Source organism: Pseudophryne corroboree, chromosome 8 (assembly GCF_028390025.1).
Source record: "Pseudophryne corroboree isolate aPseCor3 chromosome 8, aPseCor3.hap2, whole genome shotgun sequence".
In the NCBI taxonomy this organism is placed as follows: domain Eukaryota; kingdom Metazoa; phylum Chordata; class Amphibia; order Anura; family Myobatrachidae; genus Pseudophryne; species Pseudophryne corroboree.
Window position 1 is genome coordinate 48,082,279 of NC_086451.1, and position 19,029 is coordinate 48,101,307.

A 19,029-nucleotide genomic window follows, 5' to 3' on the forward strand; every position below is an offset into this window, starting at 1 on the left:
GCCTCAGTTAGATTTTTGTGCCCGGCCGAGAAGGGTGCAATCTAGGTGGCTCTCCTAAAGAGCTGCTTAGAGTAAAAGTTTTGTTAGGTTTTTTATTTTCAGTGAGTCCTGCTGGCAACAGGCTCACTGCATCAAGGGACTTAGGGGAGAGAAGTGAACTCACCTGCGTGCAGGATGGATTGGCTTCTTAGGCTACTGGACACCATTAGCTCCAGAGGGAGTCGGAACACAGGTCTCACCCTGGGGTTCGTCCTGGAGCCGCGCCGCCGACCCCCTTGCAGATGCCGAAAAGTGAAGAGGTCCAGAAACCGGCGGCAGAAGACTTTTCAGTCTTCATAAGGTAGCGCACAGCACTGCAGCTGTGCGCCATTGTTGTCAGCACACTTCATAGCAGCGGTCACTGAGGGTGCAGGGCGCTGGGGGGGGCGTCCTGGGCAGCAATGATAGTACCTTATTCTGGCTAAAAATACATCACATATAGCCCCTGGGGGCTATATGGATGTATTTAACCCCTGCCAGGTCTCAGAAAAACGGGAGAAGAAGCCCGCCGAAAAGGGGGCGGGGCCTATTCTCCTCAGCACACAGCGCCATTTTCCCTCACAGAAATGCTGGTGGGAAGGCTCCCAGGCTCTCCCCTGCACTGCACTACAGAAACAGGGTTAAAACAGAGAGGGGGGGCACTTATTTGGCGATATGACTATATATATTAAAATGCTATAAGGGAAAAACACTTATATAAAGGTTGTCCCTGTATAATTATAGCGTTTTTGGTGTGTGCTGGCAAACTCTCCCTCTGTCTCCCCAAAGGGCTAGTGGGGTCCTGTCCTCTATCAGAGCATTCCCTGTGTGTGTGCTGTGTGTCGGTACGTGTGTGTCGACATGTATGAGGACGATGTTGGTGAGGAGGCGGAGCAATTGCCTGTAATGGTGATGTCACTCTCTAGGGAGTCGACACCGGAATGGATGGCTTATTTAAGGAATTACGTGATAATGTCAACACGCTGCAAGGTCGGTTGACGACATGAGACGGCCGGCAAACCAATTAGTACCTGTCCAGGCGTCTCAAACACCGTCAGGGGCGTTAAAACGTCCTTTTACCTCAGTCGGTCGACACAGACACAGACACGGACACTGACTCCAGTGTCGACGGTGAAGAAACAAACGTATTTTCCTTTAGGGCCACACGTTACTTGTTAAGGGCAATGAAGGAGGTGTTACATATTTCTGATACTACAAGTACCACAAAAAAGGGTATTATGTGGAGTGTGAAAAAACTACCTGTAGTTTTTCCTGAATCAGATAAATTAAATGAAGTGTGTGATGATGCGTGGGTTTCCCCCGATAGAAAATTATTGGCAGTATACCCTTTCCCGCCAGAAGTTAGGGCGCGTTGGGAAACACCCCTTAGGGTGGATAAGGCGCTCACACGCTTATCAAAACAAGTGGCGGTACCGTCTCCAGATAGGGCCGCCCTCAAGGAGCCAGCTGATAGGAGGCTGGAAAATATCCTAAAAAGTATATACACACATACTGGTGTTATACTGCGACCAGCGATCGCCTCAGCCTGGATGTGCAGCGCTGGGGTGGCTTGGTCGGATTCCCTGACTGAAAATATTGATACCCTTGACAGGGACAGTATTTTATTGACTATAGAGCATTTAAAGGATGCATTTCTATATATGCGAGATGCACAGAGGGATATTTGCACTCTGGCATCAAGAGTAAGTGCGATGTTCATATCTGCCAGAAGTTGTTTATGGACACGACAGTGGTCAGGTGATGCAGATTCCAAACGGCACATGGAAGTATTGCCGTATAAAGGAGAAAAAGACAACGTCTTTTCAGCCTCAGTCCTTTCGTCCCCATAAGGGCAAGCGGGCAAAAGGCCAGTCATATCTGCCATGGGAAAGAGGAAAGGGAAGAAGACTGCAGCAGGCAGCCCATTCCCAGAAACAGAAGCCCTCCACCGCTTCTGCCAAGTCCTCAGCATGACGCTGGGGCCGTACAAGCGGACTCAGGTGCGGTGGGGGGGGGGTCGTCTCAAGAGTTTCAGCACGCAGTGGGCTCACTCGCAAGTGGACCCCTGGATCCTACAAGTAGTATCCCAGGGGTACAGATTGGAAATTCGAGACGTCTCCCCCTCGCAGGTTCCTGAAGTCTGCTTTACCAACGTCTCCCTCCGACAGGGAGGCAGTAGCGGAAACAATTCACAAGCTGTATTCCCAGCAGGTGATAATCAAAGTACCCCTCCTACAACAAGGAAAGGGGTATTATTCCACACTATATTGTGGTACTGAAGCCAGACGGCTCGGTGAGACCTATTCTAAATCTGAAATAGTTGAACACTTACATACAAAGGTTCAAATCAAGATGGAGTCACTCAGAGCAGTGATAGCGAACCAGGAAGAAGGGGACTATATGGTGTCCCGGGACATCAGGGATGCTTACCTCCATGTCCCAATTTGCCCTTCTCACCAAGGGTACCTCAGGTTCGTGGTACAGAACTGTCACTATCAGTTTCAGACGCTGCCGGTTGGATTGTCCACGGCACCCCGGGTCCTTACCAAGGTAATGGCCGAAATGATGATTCTTCTTCAAAGAAAATGGACGATCTCCTGATAGGGGCAAGGTCCAGAGAACAGTTGGAGGTCGGAGTAGCACTATCTCAAGTAGTTCTACGACAGCACGGGTGGATTCTAAATATTCCAAAACCGCAGCTGTTTCCGACGACACGTCTGCTGTTCCTAGGGATGATTCTGGACACAGTCCAGAAAAAGGTGTTTCTCCCGGAGAAGAAAGCCAGGGAGTTATCCGAGCTAGTCAGGAACCTCCTAAAACCAGGAAAAGTGTCAGTGCATCATTGCACAAGGGTCCTGGGAAAAATGGTGGCTTCTTACGAAGCGATTCCATTCGGTAGATTTCACGCAAGAACTTTTCAGTGGGATCTGCTGGAAAAATGGTCCGGATCGCATCTTCAGATGCATCAGCGGATAACCCTGTCTCCAAGGACAAGGGTGTTTCTTCTGCGGTGGCTGCAGAGTGCTCATCTACTAAAGGGCCGCAGACTCGGCATTCAGGACTGGGTCCTGGTGACCACGGATGCCAGCCTGAGAGGCTGGGGAGCAGTCACACAGGGAAAAAATTTCCAGGGAGTGTGATCAAGTCTGGAGACTTCTCTCCACATAAATATACTGGAGCTAAGGGCAATTTACAATGTTCTAAGCTTAGCAAGACCTCTGCTTCAAGGTCAGCCGGTATAGATCCAGTGGGACAACATCACGGCAGTCGCCCACGTAAACAGACAGGGCGGCACAAGAAGCAGGAAGGCAATGGCAGAAACTGCAAGGATTCTTCGCTGGGCGAAAAATCATGTGATAGCACTGTCAGCAGTGTTCATTCCGGGAGTGGACAACTGGGAAGCAGACTTCCTCAGCAGGCACGACCTCCACCCGGGAGAGTGGGGACTTCATCGGGAAGTATTCCACATGATTGTGAACCGTTGGGAAAGACCAAAGGTGGACATGATGGCGTCCCGCCTGAACAAAAAACTGGACAGGTATTGCGCCAGGTCAAGAGACCCTCAAGCAATATCTGTGGACGTTCTGGTAACACCGTGGGTGTACCAGTCGGTGTATGTGTTCCCTCCTCTGCTTCTCATAACCAAGGTACTGAGAATTATAAGACGTAGAGGAGTAAGAACTATACTCGTTGCTCCGGATTGGCCAAGAAGGACGTGGCACCCGGAACTTCAAGAAATGCTCACAGAGGACTCATGGCCTCTGCCGCTAAGAAGGGACTTGCTTCAGCAAGTACCAGGTCTGTTCCAAGACTTACCGCGGCTGCGTTTGACGGCATGGCGGTGGAACGCCAGATCCTAAGGGAAAAAGGCATTCCGGAAGAGGTCATTCCTACCCTGGTCAAAGCCAGGAAGGAGGTGACCGCAAAACATTATCACCACATGTGGCGAAAATATGTTGCGTGGTGTGAGGCCAGGAAGGCCCCACGAAGAAATTTCAACTCGGTCGATTCCTGCATTTCCTGCAAACAGGAGTGTCTATGGGCCTCAAATTGGGGTCCATTAAGGTTCAAATTTCGGCCCTGTAAATTTTCTTCCAGAAAGAATTGGCTTCAGTTCCTGAAGTCCAGAAGTTTGTCAAGGGAGTATTGCATATACAACCCCCTTTTTGTGCCTCCAGTGGCACTGTGGGATCTCAACGTAGTTCTGGGATTCCTCAAATCACATTTTAAACCGCTCAAATCTGTGGATTTGAAATATCTCACATGAAAAGTGACCATGCTGTTGGCCCTGGCCTCGGCCAGGCGAGTGTCAGAATTGGCGGCTTTGTCTCACAAAAGCCATATCTGATTGTCCATTCGGACAGGGCAGAACTGCGGACTCGTCCCCAGTTTCTTCCTAAGGTGGTGTCAGCGTTTCACCTGAACCAGCTTATTGTGGTACCTGCGGCTACTAGGGACTTGGAGGACTCCAAGTTGCTAGATGTTGTCAGGGCCCTGAAAATATAGGTTTCCAGGACGGCTGGAGTCAGGAAAACTGACTCGCTGTTATCCTGTATGCACCCAACAAACTGGGTGCTCTTGCTTCTAAGCAGACGATTGCTCGTTGGATTTGTAGCACATTTCAACTTGCACATTCTGTGGCAGGCCTGCCACAGCCTAAATCTGTCAAGGCCCATTCCACAAGGAAGGTGGGCTCATCCTGGGCGGCTGCCCGAGGGGTCTCGGCATTACAACTCTGCCGAGCAGCTACGTGGTCGGGGGAGAACACGTTTGTACAATTCTACAAATTTGATACCCTGGCTAAAGAGGACCTGGAGTTCTCTCATTCGGTGCTGCAGAGTCATCCGCACTCTCCCGCCCGTTTGGGAGCTTTGGTATAATCCCCATGGTCCTGACGGAGTCCCCAGCATCCACTAGGACGTCAGAGAAAATAAGATTTTACTTACCGATAAATCTATTTCTCGTAGTCCGTAGTGGATGCTGGGCGCCCATCCCAAGTGCGGATTGTCTGCAATACTTGTACATAGTTATTGTTACAAAAATCGGGTTATTATTGTTGTGAGCCATCTTTTCAGAGGCTCAGCTGTTATCATGCTGTTAACTGGGTTCAGATCACAGGTTGTACAGTGTGATTGGTGTGGCTGGTAGGAGTCTTACCCGGGATTCAAAATCCTTCCTTATTGTGTACGCTCGTCCGGGCACAGTATCCTAACTGAGGCTTGGAGGAGGGTCATGGGGGGAGGAGCCAGTGCACACCACCTGATCCTAAAGCTTTTACTTTTGTGCCCTGTCTCCTGCGGAGCCGCTATTCCCCATGGTCCTGACGGAGTCCCCAGCATCCACTACGGACTACGAGAAATAGATTTATCGGTAAGTAAAATCTTATTTTTTAGGTCACTTTATTGAAATTTAAATAAAAACAAATATGTTTTGGATAAATTATACTTGACACGTTAGATGCAACAAAAACATTAACAGTATTTTAAGAAAATGCAAAGTCTTCTGAAAGGAACAAGGTATAATTTGTGCAGACGCGGCATAAAAAAAAAATATGATATTGATGTTGGATTATAAGGAGTGCAAACAGCGAAAAATGGGCTCAGCACAGGAGGGAGGAAATACTCAGCAGCAAAGGAGTTAAACCGTACTTTACTATGGGGGCCATTCCGAGTTGATCGCTAGCTGCCGTTGTTCGCTGCGTAGCGATCAGTGAAAAAAATGGCTAATCTGCGCATGTGTATGCACCGCAATGCGCATGCGCGTCGTACGGGTACAAACTTCTTTGTGGTTTTGCACAGGTTCTAGCGATGATTCCAAACGCACAGCCGATCGCAAGGAGATTGACATGAAGTGGGCATTTCTGGGTGGAAACTGTCCGTTTTCAGGGAGTGTTTGGTAAAATGCAGGCGTGGCAGAAAAAACGCAGGCGTGGTTGGGCGTTCGCTGGGCGGGTGTGTGACATCAAAAGCTGTCCCTCCGTCGTTAGAATCAACGCACACAAAGAGTAACTACAGGGCTGGTCTTGTTTTGCACAAAAAGATTTTGCAGGCGCTCTGCTGCGCAAGCGTTCGCACTTCTGCAAAGCGAAAATACACTCCCCCGTGGGCGGCAACTATGCGTTTGCACGGCTGCTAAAAACTGCTAGCGAGCGATCAACTCGGAATGACCCCCTATATTGGGTTACTTAACGGACGTGCTGTGGTTCCTTCTTGATGGAATACCAATATTTGAAATAACCTCAATGTTGTTATGGATGCAATGCGATTTGGGACTCTAGGAAGAAAATTTGCTGAGGTGTGAGATTTTTTTTAGAACTGGTGATGTTGCTCCTAGCAACCAATCATATTCTACATATCATTTATGTAGCTGCTCCTAGAAGATAATAGATAGAATCTGGTTGGTTGCTACCGCAACATCACCAGTTCAAAAAACAAACAAACTCCCACCTTAGTAAGTTTAGCCCTAAGAAAGTTATCAGTGCTAAACCTGCAGTAAAAGTCATTTTAATTTGACTTTAATCGAGCATGTCTAAATTTGTTGGCACAGGACATAGGGGGTTATTTAGAGTTGTTAGCAACTGGGCAAAACCATGCTGCACTGCCGGTTGGGCAGATGTAACATGTGCAGAGAGAGTTAGATTTGGGTGGGGTGTGCTCAAACTGAAATCTAAATTGTAGTGTAGAAATAAAGCAGTCAGTATTTACCCTGCACAGAAACAATATAACCCACCCAAATCTTACTCTCTCTGCACATGTTACATCTGCCCCACCTGCCACATGGTTTTCCCCAATTGCTAACTTTTTGGGTTTGAATAACCCCCATCATTTATTAAAGTGTGCATATTGCCACCATATGCTGGTACGTGAACTGGCTGTGGAATATCAGAACATTATTTACATAATTTATTATTATTGTATGTTGACATTTTATTTGCATTCACGTCTACAGTCATATCATCAGGATAAACAATCAGAAAAGGGCAACCTGGCAGGATTGATGTATGTCTGTATATACTGCCCAGTAATCGGGTTCGAGGAAGTTTATAATTTCTTTTACAATGAGTTATAATATGCAGGTTTTCCTTCATGAGATTATGTATCCAGAATGTTTGCTTTGGAGTCTTTTCTATATAATTAGTAGTATGGATGGTGTAATGGTTAGCATTACTGCCTCCAGGCCCGCCATCAGTGGGGTGCTGCCGACACACCAGTCCCAGGCCCGACCGCTCTAACAGAGAGGGAAGGGCCCGGGCCGCTCATGACGCCGCCGCTGTCCGTCAAGGTCCCAGTCCACCAGCTCAATTAAAAATATCCCTCTCAAGATGGCCGCTGCATCAAAGGAGACAATTATTAAAGATACTAGAGGAGGCCCTAGTATCTTTAATAACTGTCTCCTCTGACGTGGCGGCCATTTTGAGAGGGACATTTTCAATCTTTGTTTTTACTTGAAGTTGTGGACCCCGCGGAACAGTCTGCTGCGATTGTGTCGGCGCCGGCTGCGGCGGAGGTGGGAGGGGGGGGGAATCCCCTGGCAGCGATCAGAACCCATGACAACGAGAAGGTACTGCATTTAATGGTGACAAGGGCATTACTGTGGGGGCATAATATGTTGTCAGGGCATTACTGTGTGGGGCATAATATGGTGATAGGAGCGTAACCGTGTGGACTTAGAAATTGTATTTTATTCATTTTATTAAATATAGATTTATTTTTATTTTTTTTATGTGTATGTATATTTATTTATTTATTTATTGTATTTTTGTATTATTATTTTTTTTTGGGGGGGGGAGTCTGCCTATTGTATCAATCCCGGGCCCCACAATTTCTGTTGTCAACCCTGAGTGCCTCACAGCACTGAGGTCATGGGTTCAATTCCCACCATGGCCCTAACGGTGTGGAGTTTGTATATTCTCCCCGTACTTTCGCGGGTTTCCTACGGGTACTCCGGTTTCCTCAAACAATCCAAAAATATACTTGCAGGTTAATTGGCTCCCAACAAAATTAACCCTAGCGTGAATGTGTGTGCGTGTACAATGTCATGGCAGGGACTGTTGCGAATGGCCAAATATTCTCTGGAAAGCGCTGCGGAATATGTGTGCGCTATATAAATAACTTGTAATAAATAAATAATAAATAAATAATTGTTTTCTCCTATTTAAAACACATTTTAATTTACCCTTGTGTCCCACCTAATCCCGGTATATATATATATATATTTTTTTGCACTTTAGGACATATTTTTATTATTGCCAATTCACCAAAATACATAAAAAAAAAAGATGATTGGCACGTGAACTGGTCTTTAAACAACTCTGTTAGATGTCCCCAGTCCTGCAATACTATAAAGATGTGTATTGATTTTTATTTATTTATTTTGTTTTTGCTACAAAGCATCTGACAAAATGGTTTACTGGTAGATCTCCCCCCCATTACCCAAAAGGCCCCTGCAAGAGTTAATTATGTCTCATGCCTGAAGATGATCATTACACAGGCTCAGTTGTGAAAATGACTCAGAAATCCCCAGGCCCCCACTTTCCTGTGTAACCTGACATCAACCCAGACCTCTCTGGTACTGCGAAAAGCCCTCCCAGAATCCCCTATCAGCCAGTGTTGTGCAGCAGGCAGGGCTTCAGGTTGTACACAGCCTGCACGTGTATTGGGAGGAGGATGTAGAGGAGTGATGGAAGGAGGGGAGGAAGGAGGGGCAGAGGCTTGCTCCTTTATTTTATTAATTTTTTTTTTTTTTGTAAGAGGAAACACAGCCGCCAAGCTGAGCTGGAAATCATTAAAAGTCTTGCCTGCCTGCCTGCCTGCCTGCCAGTGTGCAAAGACAAGAGCTAAAGACTGAGTCAGGTTCTGTCTTCTTCCCTGGCCATCCCTAAGCCTTCCTGCATGTACCCACTGCAAAAGGGTTATGTGTCCACTTTATCCAAGCTTGCCAGGTAAGACCTTGCAAATACTGGGACTCACTGTCTGCATCTGGAGTGGGCGGTAGGGCTCGGGGGAACTGCAAGGAAGTCCTCTTTGCTGGAAGGGTGGAGGATTTGTGGAAACAGCAGAGGTAAGGGGGGGGAGGCGAGGCGAGCTCAGCTATGGAATGAAATAGGATATACAGATGTTGCCTGTGTAACTGTACCAAGTAATTCGGAATCTGTGCCATTCTCTCCGGGCACTGAATCCATTTGCACAGATTTCTCTGAATGGTTGTACGCGTTTCAGGTTGGTCTTGGCTGTCTTCCCAAAAGTTACTTGTAGGGAAATTACGAAACAGCGTTGCTTATAGAATAGATGGAATTTTACAACACTGTTGCGATAGAAAGTGACAATGGTAACCGTAACGCTAAGATGAAATGAGAAAATATTACTTTCAAAGCACCCATATTATTCATATACATTATGCGCCAAGTTTGCACAATTTTCAGTCTTTTAACCATTATTGGACATCTATCAAACACTTTGGTCGCTCCAAAGAGTTGAAGTCATGTTATTATGTAGAATGTGTGGGCACAGCTACCCGGTAAAGACCAGGGCACAATGCTTGGGAGGCTGTACAAAGAGTAGGGGTTTCCTGATTGCTGGCTATTAGCCTCCCAAAGTTGAAACCCACCCCCGCCCCCCTATAGGATAATATAGCAGAGTACACTCTGGGTAACGTCACGGCGTTGGAATTATTTAGGGTTAAAGTTTGTTTGGCCTACAGAAATATAGCACAGGGTGGAATGGAAACATGTTGATGTTGGGGATTGGGGGAGATCAGGAAAACATTATGGTGTTTGGGGAAAACAATTAATATGGGCAGAGGATTACAGCGCAAATGAACACAATATGGATGGACCAGACATTCCTTGTGCTTGCCAGTTTCTAAAGGAGGTTAAATTGCAGCTTCAGAAACGCGGTCCCAAAGATGGGAGATGTCTTCCTGTATCCGTCATCTGTCTGGATGTGTTTATCAGTAAGGGTCTCCACACTCTTTCCATATTTACCTATTATTCTTTTTGGTTTTGATGTTTTTTTGTTCTACTTTGCTACAAATCCTATTCTTAAATACATAGATCTGATATATCCTATAAGAGCACACAGACCATAGACTCAGCTGCCTGGGGGTAAGACAAAATGCAGCTATGGCCAGAGAATTAGGGTCGGAAATGTCTCAGGCGCTCTGTTTTCCTCTCTCTTCCCCCTCACTCTTTCCCTTCTCAGATAACTGTCTCCCGCTTCCCTCTCTTCCTTTCCCCTCTGTCTCTGCTTTTCCTCCCTCTCTCCAGTACGGAGGCGAGCTGCACATTTTCAATGCTCTGTAAGGCTTTTGATTCACACAAATCCCTGCCCAGTCTCTGCTTCCAGGCTGATGTTATAAAGGAGACTTTGTGTGATGCAGCGGTGAAACCACTAAACGGAATTTTAGGGGGAATGGCCGGGGGCAAATGACTTTCTGGGATTTTATTATCTATAGGGGTAGCATTTAAAAACTGGACGTTAGAAAAAAAAAATCACAAAATAAAATCATATTTTGGCATATTTCTGATGGCCGTCAAGTGCAGATGCTTCTGTTGCTTTAGACTAGGGAAAGCACCTAACGAGTAGCTTTTGGTTCGTCCTTCCCTCATTCTTAAATTCCTCTTGTATGCAATTCTTCAATGTCATTTTTGTTGTGTTGGAGTTTGAAAGACAAAGTACACATAGTACATGTCTTACAATACAAACATTCTTCTTATTGGCAGAGGTTGTTCATATATAGATGCACAAAGACACCACGCACACTTTAGTCGTGAGTTTTTAAAGCATTTACCGTGCACTATGCATTGGCTGCAATTATACCATTATAAGCCTATGGCATTGCTAGATCACATTAGTGCATGGTACAGTGTATGGGGGAGTTGCGCTAATCCTTGGAGAGAGAGAAAGCTCCAGCCAATCAGATCCTAACTGCCATGTTACAGGCTGTGTTTGAAAATGACAGTTAGGAGCTGATTGGCTGGTAGTTTATCTCTCTGCATTTTATCACTCTTCAAAACGGTTCCGGTATGAATGGTCGACCATGTTATGGTCGACAGTCATTAGGTCGACCACTATTGATCGACATTGACATGGTCGACATGGACACATGGTCGACACGTGAAAGGTCGACACATGAAAAGGTCGACATGAGTTTTTTTACTTTTTTGGGTGTGACTGGGAACCCCAATTAGTGCACCGCGTCCCCTCGCATGGCTCGCTTCGCTCGCCATGCTTCGGGCATGGTGCCTTCGCTCCACTACCGCTTCGCTCGGCACAGATTACCGTTCCAATCGTAGTCCACGTGGATCGTAAAGTATGGAAAAGTTCCCCAAAAGAAAAAAAAAGTTAAAAACCTCATGTCGACCTTTTCATGTGTCGACCTTTCATGTGTCGACCATTTTCATGTGTCGACCATGTGTCCATGTCGACCATGTCAATGTCGACCAATAGTGGTCGACCTAATGACTGTCGACCATAACATGGTCGACCATGTGAACGGATACCCTTCAAAACTTAGGGGGGTATCTAATTACCCGCGGGTAATCCGGTGCCTCAGCAGAATCCGTGATAAGTGGCCTGCCTGAGCACTTATACTCGATCCCATGTATTTTCACACTATCGCGGGTCCAATTTTGACCGATCAAAATGGCCTCTAATTGGATACCGCGATAATGACCATTTTGATTGGCCGAAACGGCATTGGGGCCAATTAGATGTCCCCCTTTAAATCTGCCCAAAGTGTTGTATTGTAATTTTGTTTAATGTGAGGTAAAATTTTTAGAAACGCAACAGTGGTAAGATGTACCATTAATTCTATATGTAGGTGTTATTTAGCCGCTGGAAATGCATTAATAGCAGATAGGTGTGAACGAGCCCTTGGGATATCCCCACTTGCAGTGACGTCTGCTTTCTGCACCACGCAATAATTCTTGCTTCGCAAGACGTCTACAGCACAACTTCTGTGGATGAACAACATTTCCCATGATGCTCTGCCTGACAGTGAGTATAGTCCAGGATGAGCTGTGATGCAGAATGAGGCCCAATGCCGGTATAAATGATGGATTGTGAGTAGAGCGGGATGGTTAGGGTCATTTTGTTGTTGCATCTTTCATTTTTTTCATTGACACCAGGAAATATTATTGTAATGGCCGCACAAGTGTTTCTCCTTACTTCCTATGAGAAGTCAGCAATGGGATGCGATTTAAAAAAAAAACTGCAGCAAATTTTTGTACAGTTATCTCTGAAAATAGCTCCAAATGCCTTAGGACGGGAATGCCCAAGCTTGTCGGCTACTCCGGACGTATATTTTAGGAAACACAAAGAAATGAGAATGGCGCTTCCTGTTTGTCACTTCTTGGAATACGCAATGGGGAATTTTCAAGGGTGGAGGGGAGACGGTGCGATGGCGACAGCAGGAAAGTGCCTATGTGAAATGCAACATATTTATAATTTAAATCCTATTAGGCTCGTATTTAGACGTTAGGATTCTCCCTAGCCCCTTTTCGTGTTAATCACTATGCCTTGATTTGATTTGTTCTCCTGTCTACATGTGCAGGCAGTTATTTCCCTTTACGGTATAATTATGGCCGATACACAATTTAAGTCGTTCCTGTACATGCTGAACCAATATCCAAATCCTTTCTTTTCACAAGAAGCCAGTTATCAAGCCATTGGGGACTTTTGCTTTAGTTATCAACATTTTAAAATCACTTGCAAGGACACTTCTGAGCAAGTCATAACTCTCAAAATTAGGGGGTAAGCTAATTGAGAGTGGGGGTGTGGCCACATCATGACTGGCCATACCCATTTTACCAAGGGGGCGTGGCCAATCAAGGATGGGTGTGTCTAAATCATGGTGTGTGTGTGTGGGGGGGGGGGGGTCTGCATATTGTGGGTGGCAGAAGCTTGCGGCACCCAATCAACGCATCAACTGCCAACTCCCGGCACAATGCTGATTAGGGATTCCAATTCCAATGCACATTTGTGATCCTGCAAGCCTGGTCACGCCTACGCAGATGCACCAAGCATCAAAACTACTCTTAAGGCTGGCAGCCAGTATTGTTGATCCGGCAATATTGTTTTAAGGGGCCCATATATCAGTTGTCTTGATTCCCCCCGTCCCAGCTCTATGTTTCTCAGACGATCGTCAAATTCAACATGTTATAAATCCCCAACTCGCAGATTCCGATCAATACGGGCCTTATAAGATAATTGCAACAATAAAATATTTTCTCTTGCTGCTAGTAGAGGTCATAGAAAATCTTTTGGGGGTTTTTATTCACCACATAATAGTAAATAAGGTTTGTGGTCCTAAACATTCTAGATAATACTGTACAGGTATATTCCTGTACTTAATACCACAAAACAAAGCAACATTGCACAATCAGCCTAAATATTTACTAGGCGCTTACTGTATTTTGCAAAGAAAAAAACCTTAAATAGTTAAAAAAATAAAAAAACAACATCTGTACACAACACAAATTGAAACCAGGCCTGTGTGTCTGTGTGTCTGTTCATGAGGTATTCTCAGCTGCCTGAGGAATCACGAACATCACTGACGGCTGCAAACATCACACATGCAGAAGCCAGGTCGTGTCGCTACCCTCTCCCAGCTCACATTCCCATAAATACAAGATGGTGACATTTTTTGGAGACTTCGGAATTGTGATTCATCTGAAATCATTGGTTGATTGATGTCACTGCAGCTTTTTACCTCATGTTTTTACGAGCTCTCTTTAAATTATTCATCATGAAATTCCAGTGGCCTTGACTAAAAAGAGATTTTAATAATATTCACAAATGGCGCCTAGTTACATTTCTTATGGAACTGAGTGGGAGCGCTTGCTCACTAGCCTCTCCTCTGCCCTGGTCACTGCTTCCAATGCACGAGTTCAGGATTTTGCCCGTGCTGCACCCCTTCAGGGGAACGCACTCCCCCGCTCCATTAGACTCTCCCCGACCTTGCAAAGCTTCAAACGGGCACTAAAAACCCACCTGTTCATCAAAGCGTACCCTTCCGATGCATAACCCAGTGCTGAGGCTGCTCCTCCATTCCCATGCCTCATACCTTGAACATCTCTGCTTTGCTTACATACTGCCATCAGGCTACCTCCCGCTTGCTTGCACCTCATGTCATCTGTCTGTCGCCCCTCCCCACTAGATTGTTAGCTCTTCAGAGCAGGGCCCTCTTTCCTCTTGTTGTCAAAGCCCTCTTCTCGACACATTTCACTCACAGCTCTCTCCTACTCAGCGACCATCTTTACTCGCTTTTTCTCCTGCTGGTAAAGGCTCATCTCTGTCTATGGCCGCCAGCCCCAAGTAGTACGATGATTACTCCCTCGCTACTTACATCTTAGCTGTATTATGTTTTGAGAATTGTGGTGCTCTTTGTTACCTGTACTCTATTTTTGTTATTTATTTACTGTAATGCTAAGTTTTGTCTCCCTGTACTGTCCTTGTACAGTGCTGCGAAACACTTGTGGCGCCCTATAAATAAAATGTAATAAAAATAATAATAATAGCCATTTTTGAACAATAAGGGAAACAGAGGCTAAAAGGTCCTTCAATGGGATTACCTTAAGGAAGTCTGCTACGCACAGGAGAAGATTTCATCTTATAATCAAAATGCATCTCAAATATCGTACTCCTTAGAGGAAATTTGAGACAAGACATGCCAAACCCCTAACCCGTTCAAACCATCACCAGATCTTTCCAAACGAAGTGCAGGACTTTATATTGCAATAAAATCTTACCCATTTGGGGAAAGGATACCCCAGCAGGATTTCCACCTTTCATGGACTGCTGTGATACGTCTGTGCTTGAAGACTTAGTCATGGACCCCTTCTGGGAGCTTCTCGAAAGGGAGGATGAGGTGCAAGTGGTGTGACATTGAAATTTACATTATCGCGGCCCCATCCCGGCTGTACAATGCAGTGATTTGTGTCATTATTCTGCAAGACTGCCCACTTTGCTGGGAAGTAGGTGAGACACAGTAGGATGGGCTACTTTCGTGTGTGTGTGTGTGTGTGTGTGTGTGTGTGTGTGTGTGTGTGTGTATAAATAAATAAAATAAAATATATATATATATATATACACAACACTGCAAAAGTCTTTAGGCAGGTGTGGAAAAAATGCTGCAAAGTGAGAATGCTTTAAAAAATAGAAGTGTTAATAGTTTATTTTTATCAATTAACAAAATGCAAAGTGAATGAACAGAAGAGAAATCTGAATCGATTCAATATTTGCTTTGCCTTCAAAACAGGATCAATTCATCTAGGTACACTTGCACACAGTTTGTGAAGGAACTCGGCAGGGAGTTTGTTCCAAACATCTTTGGGAACTATCCACAGATCTTCTGTGGATGTAGGCCTGCTCAAATCCTTCATGACACTCCAGACAGACTCAGTGATGTTGAGATCAGGGCCCTGTGGGGGCCATTTCATCACTTCCAGGTCTCCTTGTTCTTCTTTATGCTGAAGATATAGTAGTTATTGATGACATTGGCTGTTTGTTTGGGGTCGTTGTCCTGCTGCAGAATAATTTGGAGCCAATCAGACGCCTCCCTGATGGTATATCTATTTTTATACATGGGGTTGATGTGCAGAGACATGTTTTAAATTGAGTAAAATTATGGGGCTTAACATTATGCTTATCCTGTATCCATAGATTAAAGGGGAATATTTTTTTTTTTGCCCCTAAACCAATTAATCAGATAACTATCATGCATGGTGGATTTGATGTGCACCTGCCTTCTGTACACGTAATACCAATGTAGGTAGGTAACTCCGTAGAGGGGACATTTCTCAGAGGAAAGGAAAAAGGGTCTATTTTTGTCAGTTGCTGGATGAGACTTTTATGCAGATAGAATTTATATACATATCGTCCCAGCTTACACCAGCAATCCTGGCATTCTCCTGCTGTCATCCTCTTCTTATTAACACATCCAAGATTTACGCCAAGCTAGACCTCATTTATAAGACTCGCTGCCTCAGAGTGACTGTCACAGCTTTCATAGCCTTCACACATTTCAGCGGAGCTAATAAAAAATACTTTACTTTAAAAGAGGCATCTGTTTATACAGTTGAAAGAGATAAATGTTATTACATCAGTTCTTCAATGTCAGGCTTCGCTGACTGGCCGCTGCCATGTTGGTGCCTCGTACAAGATGCCAGTGTGGCTCATTATATAAAGGGAAGTCCTGTGATGATAACGCAAATGTTTTGCTCAATGGAAAAAAGAAGGCTGAACAGTGAAATAACTAAACAAAACTATGTAGTACACTTTACTTCAATGCCAAAATTGGGCCATTTACCCATTTTTAATTCTCTTTCCCATATACCCACTTTGGAGTGGTATTGTTGAAATGTCCAAATTTAAGGCTGCCAGTGGCCCAGCCATTGCAGAGCTCAATAACTATGCTTTGAATTACCGTTGGACTTGTAGCTTAGCTGGGCATTGGGACTGGAAACATGATGTATATGAAATGATGTGGGAGAAGTAGCAATTGGATATATATCCACATATATCATATAGCTACACCCTAAACAGCAGTAAACTGTTATCATTACAGTATTTTTTTACACTTCGCCACTGAATACATACGAAATACCGCCGGTCACATGACTAACAGCGTCATCCCGACACGGGGTAAGTATTTTTACCCTCTACTGTCGCCTACCCTAACCCTCAGGGGGTGTTGGCTATCGTTAACAACCCCCCCCCCCCCCCTCCCTCTAGTGCCTAACCCCCTGGGCCCTAACCCTAATCCTGAGCCCCAATACTCAGTTTCAGGATGTCGGCTGCCAGTGATCCTGCGCTGGTCTCCTGACTGGTGTCGGTCACATGACCACCGGTATCCTTAACGCACCCCTATGCCCCAAATGTCTATTTCACAGTTGCTGACACAAAAGGAGTTTGTTGGGAAAGTCAGCTGACCACCAGCAACCACAAATGTTCTGTTTTTACTACTTGCAACCATTAAACCAGTACGGGCTTCTACCCATAATGCCCGTAATTATTATAATAATCATGATTTCTTTATTTTTTGTTATGAGAGCCATTTATCCCAGCATTTAACGCAGCAATGTATCACTGTATCAATAATTTATTACCTGGCTAGCCAGTTTGTGTATGCCCGTACTTGGGCGTCACGGTTAACCCAGTGTCGTTGTATTTTGCCTGACGCCCTCCCGGGGTCCTGTTCCAGGCAGGGGGCAAAATGCAGCAAGGAAAGGGTGTCACTCAGGTCTCTCAAAACAATACAAGCAGCCTGCAAAAATGATCCAATGTTTCGTTGTATTTGTTTCACATTGTCATCCCTGATGACAATATGAAAGAAATACATTGAAACGTTGGATCACTTTTGCTGCTTTCTTGTGTTATTTATTTTGAGAGACCTAAGTCCTGCCTTTTTCCTGGTGCTACAGATAGATAGTAAAATCTGGCAAATCTTATTGCCCGCAGTATCCACTTGATGAATATTGCCAATACCTATGGCAGCCCAAAACACCAGTGTTTGACATGAATAGGCCTTTTCACTTTTTTATAAATATATCTGTAAGTGAAGTTTACAAGATGTACTGAAGAGGTAGCACTGGGACTTCTGCTGTCACTGGGAAGGAGCGGAGAGAGTAGAGGAGGGGCAATCAAGGGGCACAGGTTGGCAGACGGGCGATGGCCTGAAGTGAAATGAAAAATGCGGCAGTGTTGCAGAGATGAAGAAAGTGAGCGTCTCAGAGCCCACTCAGGTGCACGCTAGTACACAAGGGTAAGGCTGAGACTAACAACTGCATATTAACGCTGACGCGTCTCCACCGACACGCGCAAGAGCAGACGCAACGGCACCTGAATCAGGCCCAGAATGGGGTGTGAAGGGGTGTTCTCACATAGGCAAAGTTCAGTAAACGTGCATTAACTCAATTGCGGCCTATGCAGCCTAGCGCGTGAACGTATACATGTCTGTACGGAGGCGTATCAGGTGCAAGGCCACATTGATGATGCTGACTAGTAGCAAACCTGTGCTGCAGAAGCCGAGGCTTGCGCATCTGAAGTTGCCTGTGGCTTTGCATGTGGAATGCGTCATTGCTATCCGCTTGTCACACAGGAAGTGTTTGTTATACAGGAAGTGCCTCTGCAGCCATTGTTCAGCGTGACTGCAGCTAGTAAAGACACACTTCTGCAGTTCTCCAGAGCCTTGCGGTGATTTGCACACAGACCACTTTATTGAGATGAATTAATAAGCTCATTTTATCTGTACTTCCTGCTCGGCCCTAATATGTGCCACATTTTTTCCTATGGGCAATCATTCCAACATAAAGTGTTATGCAATTCAATGTAACAGTAGGATATGAGCATTTACCGTTCCTTATTTAGTATATGTGCCTGTAGCTTTAAATATGGACATTAAGCCGTTCACACATTTAGAGAACATGGATTAGGGCTTAATCCTCATTTCTCATACACATGTGAAAGAGCTCTAAGTGTTACTGGCCTTTTACTTTTCATGCTGGTTACAATAGGGATTTAGTATTATTGCTAATTATCTGACGGTGTTGCCTAAACAGCCTAATCTGGCTACTTGGGTGATTATGCCTGGGAGATCAGATTGGGAGGCAAAGCAGCTCTTGTAGAGACACTGGGCCTCATTCAGAGATGTACACATGCAGCAGTGTTGCACTGTGCACACATCAAGGTACCGTAGCAATGTCACTCGCAGTGAGCACTTATTCCCAAAGTGATTGACACTTGGGAGGCCTGTGATCCCATATGTGTCTCGTTTCATGCGGCCGTGCTGCGCGACCATAGGGTTACTGAGATGGTCGATAATCAAAGTGTCTGCAACCGGCGTCTTTAAATGCAGCTGCATTACTGCTGATGCTGTCTGTAAACCCCCTCCCCCCCTCCTCAAAGCTGCAGGACTCTCACCTACTGTAAACCCCCCCCCCCCCCCCCCTAAGTAAAAAAAAAAAAAGGAATTTGATTAATTACATAGGGGGACATTTACTAAGCAGTGATA

The 19,029-nt window shown here is 45.3% G+C and overlaps 1 protein-coding gene across 1 annotated transcript in view; it reads left to right on the forward strand.

The window, feature by feature from the left end:
• Positions 1–8,774: 8,774 nt before the first annotated feature.
• Positions 8,775–19,029, forward strand: part of DUSP9 (dual specificity phosphatase 9) — a 123,707-nt gene continuing 113,452 nt past the window's right edge. The window contains exon 1 of the mRNA XM_063936329.1: positions 8,775–8,959. The gene's annotated coding sequence lies outside the window, so the exon portion shown is untranslated. The remainder of the gene's footprint in view (positions 8,960–19,029) is intronic.